Source organism: Aristolochia californica, unplaced genomic scaffold, assembly GCF_029961685.1.
Source record: "Aristolochia californica isolate CCGP_79_NKW_82.1479 unplaced genomic scaffold, dmAriCali1.0.hap1 SCAF_11, whole genome shotgun sequence".
In the NCBI taxonomy this organism is placed as follows: Eukaryota; Viridiplantae; Streptophyta; class Magnoliopsida; order Piperales; family Aristolochiaceae; genus Aristolochia; species Aristolochia californica.
Genome location: NW_027181782.1, coordinates 17,710,055 through 17,719,283, shown reverse-complemented (window position 1 = coordinate 17,719,283; position 9,229 = coordinate 17,710,055).

Sequence of the window (9,229 nt, the reverse complement as noted above, 5' to 3'; positions counted from 1 at the left end):
TGAATAAATTTTATTTACTTACATTTGTTAATGTTTTTTATTTTCTCCTTACATAAACTCTAAAATTTTCATTTTTTGTGATGTATTTTACCTTTTTCTCCCTGATCACGAGGGAATCGGAAAGTGAAAACTCAAAGTTTTGATTTAAGAAAAAAGTGTGCATCTAAAATGGAATGGAGATGTACAAATGTAGAGAGTGATAATTCAAAAAAGTCTTTGTAATTTTTAGGGACTGTAAACTCTTTTAGTTTTTATATATTAGTTTTTGCAATGATCGGGAAAAGGGGAAGGTGGGGGTTTTTAACTAAGTGTTTACTCCCAATCCATAAGTCATTTCTTAAAAAAACATAGCCCGTTACACATAATTGACCGGTAAATCACTTCACAAATCATCTATGATTGTTTGGTCAGCTTTTAGAAATGGGCAAAATAATGGCTTGTTTGACTCGGGTAAATATCCCACCGCACGTTCACTTGAGAATTTAATGAGCATTTGTTGTTCGCTTTAAAAGGTTTGGATCCATAGGGAATTTGCATCTTTAACATGTTTCAAGCATCCATATCTATATTTAAAACATGTTTGGATCTATTAGAAATCTCTTTCTTATCAAATTCAAAGTCATTAGGGTTGAACTAGTGGAACTTCCCAAACTTGGACAACAAAACTTTTGTGTTCGTTTATGGTGTGTGAATAAATTTTCTTCATTGAAATTTGTTATTGTTTTTATTTTTTTCCTCACATAACTCTAAAATTTTCTTTTTGTTGTGATCTAATTTGCCTTTATCTTCTTGTTTACGAGAAAATTGGAAAGTGAAAACTCAAAGTTTTAATTTAAGAAAAAAGTGTATATCTAAAATGGAATTGAAATTCACAAATATAGAGAGCGATAATTCCAAAAATTCTCTGTAACTTTTAGGGACTGCAAACTCTTTATGTTTTTGTATACTAGGTTAGTCAATGATCGAGAAGAGGCGGAGGCGAGGGATCTTTAACTGAGTCTTCACTCCCAATCCATTAGTCATTTCTTACGAAAACTCAGCCTGTTATGCATGATTGACCGATAACTCACTTTACAAATCATCTATGATTTTTAGGTCAGCTTTTTTTAAATGGGCAAAATAATAGCTTGTTTGACTCGGGTAAATATCCCACAGCACATTCACTTGAGAATTTAATGAGCATTTGTTGTTGGCTTTAACAGGTTTGGATCCATAGGGCATTGGCATCTTTAACATGTTTTAAGCATGCATATCCTTATTTAAAAACTGTTAGGATCAGTTAGAAATCTCTTTTGTTATCAAATTCCAAGACATTAGGGTTGAACTAGTGGAATTTCCATAACTTGGAAAACAATTTTGTTTTTGTTTGTGGTGTGTGAATAAATTTTCTTTACTTAAATTTGTTATTGTTTTTAATATTTTCCATACGTAAACTCTAAAATTTTCATTTTTTGTGATCTATTTTGCCTTTATCTTCTTGTTTACGAGAAAATCGGAAAGATAAAAAGTCAAAGTTTTGATTTAAGAAAAAAGTGTTCATCTAAAATGGAACTGAAATTCACAAATATAGAGAGAGATAATTCCAAAAAGTCCATGTAACTTTTAGGGACTGCAAACTCTTTATGTTTTTGTATACTAGGTTTGTCAATGATCGGGAAGAGGGGGAGGCGAGGGATCTTTAACTGAGTTTTCACTCCCAATCCGTTAGTCATTTCTTAAAAAAACACAGCCCGTTATGCATGATTGACCGATAAATCACTTTAAAAATCATCTGTGATTGTTAGGTCAGCATTTTGTAAATGGGGAAAATAATTGCTTGTTTGACTCGATTAAATATCCCACAACACAGTCAATTGAGAATTTAATGAGCATTTGTTGTTCGCTTTAACAAGTTTGGATCCATAGTGCATTTGCATCTTTAACAAGTTTCAAGCATGCATATCCATATTTAAAACATGTTAGGATCAGTTAGAAATCTCTTTCTTATTAAATTCCAAGCCATTAGGGTTGAACTTGGGGAATTTCCCAAACTTGGACAACAAAACTTTGATGTTCGTTTGTGGTGTGTGAATAAATTTTATTTTTTTAAATTTGTTATTTTTTTTAATTTTTTCCATACATAAACTCTAAAATTTTCTTTTTTTTATGTAGTTTGCCTTTATCTTCCTGTTTACAAGAGATTCGGAAAGTGAAAACTCAAAGTTTTGATTTAAGAAAGAAATGTACATCTAAAATGGAATGGAGATGGACAAATGGTGAGAGAGTTAATTCCAAAAAGTCTCTTTAACCTTTAGGGACTGTAAACTCTTTTAGTTTTTATATATTAGTTTTTGCAATGATCGGGAAAAGGGGTAGGCGGTGGATTTTTAACTGAGTGTTGACTCCATAGCCATAAGTCATTTCTTAAAAAAACATAGCCCGTCTCTTTCTTACCATTTCTAACATTTGTTATTGTTTTTAATTTTTTCCATACATAAACTTTAAAATTTTCATTTTTTGTGATGTATTTTGTCTTTATCTTCCTGTTTACGAGAGATTCGGAAAGTGAAAACTCAAAGTTTGATTTAAGAAAGAAGTGAACATCTAAAATGGAATGGAGATGCACAAATGTTGAGAGAGATAATTCCAAAAAGTCTCTGTAACTTTTAGGGACTATAAACTCTTTATTTTTTATTTATTAGTTTTGCAATGATCGGGAAAAAGGTGAGGCGGGAGATTTTTAACTGAGTGTTGACTCCCAATCCATAAGTCATTTCTTACAAAAACATAGCCCGTTATGTTTGATTGACCGGTAAATCACTTTTAAAATCACTAGTGATTGTTTGGTCAGCTTTTTATAAATGGGCAAAATAATAGTTTGTTTGACTCGGGTAAATATCCAACTACACAGTCAAATGAGAATTTAATGAACATTTGTTGTTCGCTTTAATAGGCTTGGAACCATAGGGCATTTGCATCTTTAACATGTTTCAAACATGTATATCCGTATTTAAAACATGTTAGGATTAGTTAGAAATTTCTTTGTTATCAAATTCCTAACCATTAGAGTGGAACTAGGGGAATTTCCCAAACTAGGACAACAAAATTTTGGTGTTCGTTTTTGGTGTGTGAATAAATTTTATTTTCTTACATTTGTCATTGTTTTTAATTTTTTCCAAACATAACCTCTAAAATTTTCATTTTGCTATGATCTATTTTGCCTTTATCTTCTTGTTTACGAGAAAATCAGAAAGTGAAAACTCAAAGTTTTGATTTAAGAAAAAATGTACTTCTAAAAGGGTATATAAATTCACACATATAGAGAGATATAATTCCAAAAAGTCTTTTTAACTTTGAGGGACTACAAACTCTTTATATTTTTATATATTAGGTTTTGCAATGATCAGGAAAAGGGGGAGTCAGAGGATCTTCAATTGAGTCTTGACACCCTATCCGTTACTCATTTCTTACAAAAACATAGCCCGTTACACATGATTGATCGATAAATCACTTTATAGATCATTTGTGATTGTTAGGTCAGCTTTTTTTAAATTGGCAAAACAATGGCTTGTTTGACTCGGGTAAATATCCCACAACACATTCACTTGAGACTTTAATAAGCATTTGTTGTTCGCTTTACCAGGTTTGGATCCATAGGGCATTTTCATCTTTAACATGTTTCAAGCATGCATATCCATATTTCAAACATTTTAAGATCAGTTAGAAATCTCATTCTTATCAAATTCCAATCCATTAGGGTTGAACTAGTGGAATTTCCATAACTTGGACAACAAAACTTTTGTGTTTGTTTGTGGTGTGTGAGTAAATTTTCTTTTCTTAAATTTGTTATTGTTTTAAATTTTTTCCATAAAAAACTCTAAAATTTTTATTTTTTTGTGACATATTTTGCCTTTATGTTCTTGTTTACAAGAGAATCGGATAGTAAAAACTCAAAGTTTTGGTTTAAGAAAAAAGTATACATAAAAAATGGATTGGAAATGCACAAATATAAGGAGAGATAATTCCAACAAGTCTCTATAACTTTTAGGGACTGCAAAATCTTTTAGTTTTTATAAAATAAGTTTTGCAATGATCAATAAAAGGGGGAGGCAAGGGATTTTAACTAACTGTTGATTCCCAATCCATATGTCATTTCTTACAAAAACACAGTGTGTTATGCATGATTGACCGATTAACCTCACTTTACAAATCATCTGTGATTGTTAAGTCAGCTTTTTTTAAATTGGTAAAAGAATGGCTTGTTTTACTCGGGTAAATATCCCACTACACATTGAATTGAGAATTTAATGAGCATTTGTTGTTCCTTATAAAAGGTTTGGATCCATAGGGCATTTGCAAATTTAACATGTTTCAAGCATGCATATCCATATTGAAAACATGTTAAGATTAGTTAGAAATATATTTCTTATCAAATTCCAAGCCATTAGGGTTGAACTAGTGGAATTTCCAAAACTTGGACAACAAAACTTTTGTGTTCATTTGTGGTGACTGAATAAATTTTCTTTACTTACAATTTTCATTGTTTTTAATTTTTTCCATACATAAACTCTAAAATTTTAATATTGTTGTGATCTATTTTGCCTTTATTTTCTTGTTTACGAGCGAATCAAAAATTGAAAACTTAAAGTTGTGATTAAATAAAAAAGTGTACATAAAAAATGGAATGGAAATGCACAAATGTCGAGAGAGAAAATTCTAAAAAGTCTTTGTAACTTAGGGACTGTAAACTCTTTTAGTTTTTATATTTTATGTTTTGCAATGGTCTGGAAAAGGGGGAGGCGGTGGATTTTTAACTGAGTGTTGACTCCCAATCCATAAGTCATTTCTTTCAAAAACATAGCCCGTTATGCATGATTGACCAATAAATCACTTTACAAATAATCTGTGGTTATTAAGTTAGTATTTTTGTAAATGGACAAAATAATAGTTGGTTTGAGTTGAATAAATATCCCACCGCACATTCACTTGAGAATTTAATGAGCATTTGTTGTTCGCTTTAAAAGGTTTGGATCCATAGGGCATTATCATCTTTAACATGTTTCAAGCATGCATATCTATATTTAAAACATGTTAAGATCAGTTAGAAATCTCTTTCTTATAAAATATCAAACCAATAGGGTTGAACTAAGGGAATTTCCCAAACTTGGACCTCAAAAAATTTGTGTTCGTTTGTAGTGTTTAAATAAATTTAATTTACTTACATTTTTTATTGTTTTACATTTTTTCAAGACATAAACTTTAAAATTTTCATTTTTTGTGATGTATTTTGCCTTTATCTTCCTGTTCACGAGAGAATTGGAAAGTGAAAACTCAAAGTTTTGATTTAAGAAAAAAGTGTACATCTAATATAGAATGGAGATGCACAAATGCAGAGAGAGATAATTCATAAATGTCTCTGTAACTTTTAGGGACTGTAAACACTTTATGTTTTTATATATTAGGTTTTGCAATTATCGAGAAATGGGGGAGTCCAGGGATCTTTGACTGAGTCTTGACTCCCCATCCGTTAGTCATTTCTTACAAAAACAAAAGCCCGTTATGCATGATTTACAGATAAATCACTTTACAAATCATCTGTGATTGTTAGGTTAGCTTTCAGTAAATGGGGAAAATAATTGCTTGTTTGACTCAGGTAAAAATCCCACAACACAGTCAATTGAGAATTTAATGAACATTTGTTGTTCGCTTTAACAGGTTTGGATCCATAGTGCATTTGCATCTTTAACATGTTTCAAGCATGCATATTCATATTTAAAACATGTTAGGATCAGTTAGAAATCTCTTTTGTTATTAAATTCCAAGCTATTAGGTTTGAACTAGGGGAATTTCCCAAACTAGGACAAGAAAACTTTGGTGTTCGTTTGTGATGTGTGAATAAATTTTATTTTCTTAAATTTGTTATTGTTTTTAATTTTGCCATACATAAACTCTAAAATTTTCTTTTTATGTGATGTATTTTGCCTTTATCTTCATGTGTACAAGAGAATCAGAAAGTGAAAACTCAAAGTTTTGATTTAAGAAAGAAGTGTACATCTAAAATGGAATGGAGACGCACAAATGTCAAGAGAGATAATTCCAAAAAGTCTCTGTCACTTTTAGGGACTGTAAACTTTGTTAGTTTTTATATATTAGTTTTGCAATGATCAAGAAAAAGGGGAGGCGGGGGATTTTTAACTGAGTGTTGACTCCCAATCCATAAGTCATTTCTTAGAAAAACATTGCCCGTTACGCATGATTGACCATTAAATCATTTTAAAAATCATCAGTGATTGTTTGGTCAGCTTTTGTAAATGGGCAAAATAATGGCTTGTTTGACTCGGGTAAATATCCCACTGAACATTAATTTGAGAGTTTAATGAGCATTTGTTGTTCACATTAAACGGTTGGATCCATTGGAAATTTGCATCTTTAACATATTTCAAGCATGCATATCCATATTTAAAACATGTTAAGATCAGTTAGAAATCTCTTTCATATGATATTCAAAGTCATTAGGGTTGAACTAGTGGACCTTCCCAAACTTGGACTACAAAACTTTTGTGTTCGTTTGTGGTGTGTAAATAAATTTTCTTTACTTACATTTGTTATTGTTTTAAATTTTTTCCATACAAAAAGTCTAAAATTTTCATTTTGTTGTGATCTATTTTTCCTTTATCTTGTTGTTTACGAGATAATCGGAAAGTGAAAACTCAAAGTTTTAATTTAAGAAAAAATGTACATCTAAAAGCGAATGGAAATTCAAAAATATAGAGAGAGATAATTCCTAAAAGTCTTTGTAACTTTGAGGGACGACAAATTCTTTACATTTTTATTTATTAGGTTTTGCAATGATCGGGAAAAGGGGAAGAGAGGGGGGGGGGGGGGGGGGGGGGGGGGGTCTTTAACTGAGTCTTGAATCCCTATCCTTTAGTAATTTCTTACAAAAACACAACCCGTTATGCATGATTTACTGATAAATCACTTTACGGATCATCTGTGATTGTTAGGTCAGTTTTTTGTAAATGGGCAAACTAATGGCTTGTTTGACTCGGGTAAATATCCCATAGCACATTCACTTGACACTTTAATGAGCATTTGTTGTTCGCTTTAACAGGTTTGGATCCGTAGTGCATTTGCATCTTTAACATGTTTCAAGCATACATATCCATATTTAAAACATGTTAGGATCAATTAGAAATCTCTTTCTTATCAAATTCCAAACCATTAAGGTTGAACTAGTGGAATTTCCATAACTTGGAAAACAAAACATTTGCGTTCGTTTGTGGTGTGTAAATAAAATTTATTTTCTTAAATTTGTTATTGTTTTTAATAATTTCCATTCATAAACTCTAAAATTTTCATTTTGTTGTGATCTATTTTGCCTTTATCTTCTGGTTTACGAGAAAATCGGAAAGTGATAACTCAAAGTTTTGATTTAAGATAAAAGTGTACATCTATAATGGAAGGGAAATGCACAAATATAGAGAGTGATAATTCTGAAAAGTCTCTGTAACTTTTAGGGTCTACAAACTCTTTATGTTTTTATATATTCGGTTTTTCAATGATCGGGAAAAGGGGAGTCGGGGGAACTTGAACTCAATTTTGACTCCCAATCAGTTAGTCATTTCTTACAAAAACACACCCCGTTATGCATGATTGATCGATAAATCACTTTAAAAATCATCTGTGATTGTTATGTCAGTTTTTTGTAAATGGGAAAAATAATTTCTTCTTTGACTCGGGTAAATATCCCACAACACAATCACTTGAGAATTTAATGAGCATTTGTTGTTCACTTTAACAGGTTTGGATCTATAGGGAATTTGTATCTTTACATGTTTCAAGCATGTATATCCATTTTTGAAACATTTTAGGATCAGGTAGAAATCTAATTCTCATCAAATTCCAATCCATTAGGGTTGACCTAGTGGAATTTCCATAACTTGGACAACAAATATTTTTTGTTTGTTTGTGGTGTGTGAATAAATTTTATTTACTTAAACTTGTTATTTTGTTTAATTTTTTCCATACGTAAACTCTAAATTTTTTATTTTTTTCACCTATTTTGCCTTTATCTTCTTGTTTACGAGAGAATTGGAAAGTAAAAACTCAAAGTTTTGATTTAAGGAAAAAGTGTACATAAAAAATGGATTGAAAATGCACAAATATAAAGAGAGATAATTCCATCAAGTCTCTATAACTTTTAGGGACTGCAAAATCTTTTAGTTTTTACAAAATACATTTTGCAATGGACAGGAAAAAGGGGAGGCGGAGGATTTTTAACTGAGTGTTGACTCCTTATCCAAAAGTCATTTCTTGCTTAAGCACAACATGTTATGCATGATTGACCGATTAATCACTTTACCAATCATCTGTGATTGTTAGGTCAGCTTTTTGTAAATTGACAAAAGAATGGCTTGTTTTACTCGGGTAAATATCCCACTACACATTGAATTGAGAATTTAATGAGCATTTATTGTTCTTTTTAAAAGGTTTGGATCCATAGGGTATTTGCATATTTAACATGTTTCAAGCATGCATATCCATATTTAAAACATGTTAAGATCAGTTAGAAATCTATTTCTTATCAAATTCCAAGCTATTAGAGTTGAACTAGTGGAATTTTCCAAACTTGGACAACAAAACTTTTGTGTTCATTGTGGTGTGTGAATAAATTTTCTTTACTTACATTTTTCTTTGTTTTTAATTTTTTCCGTACATAAACTCTAAAATTTTAATTTTGTTGTGATCTATTTCACCTTTATCTTTTTGTTTACGAGAGAATCGAAAAGTGAAAACTCAAAGTTTTGATTTAAGAAAAAAGTGTACATCTAAAATGGAATGGAAATGCCCAAATGTCAAGAGAGAAAATTCCAAAAAGTCTTTGTAAGTTAGGGACTGCAAACTCTTTTAGTTTTTATATTTTATGTTTTGCAATGGTTGGGAAAAGGGGTAGGCGGTGGATTTTTAATTGAGTGTTGATTCCCAATCCATAACTCATTTCTTTCAAAAACATACCCGTTATGCATGATTGACTAATAAATCACTTTAAAAATCATCTATGATTATTAGGTCAGTTTTTTTTAAATGGGCAAATAATGGCTGGTTTGACTCCAATAAATATCCCACCGCACGTTCATTTGAGGATTTAATGTGCATTTTTTGTTTGCTTTAAAAGGTTTGGATCCATAGGGCATTTGTATCTTTTACATGTTTCAAGCATGCATATGCACATTTAAAACATCTTAGG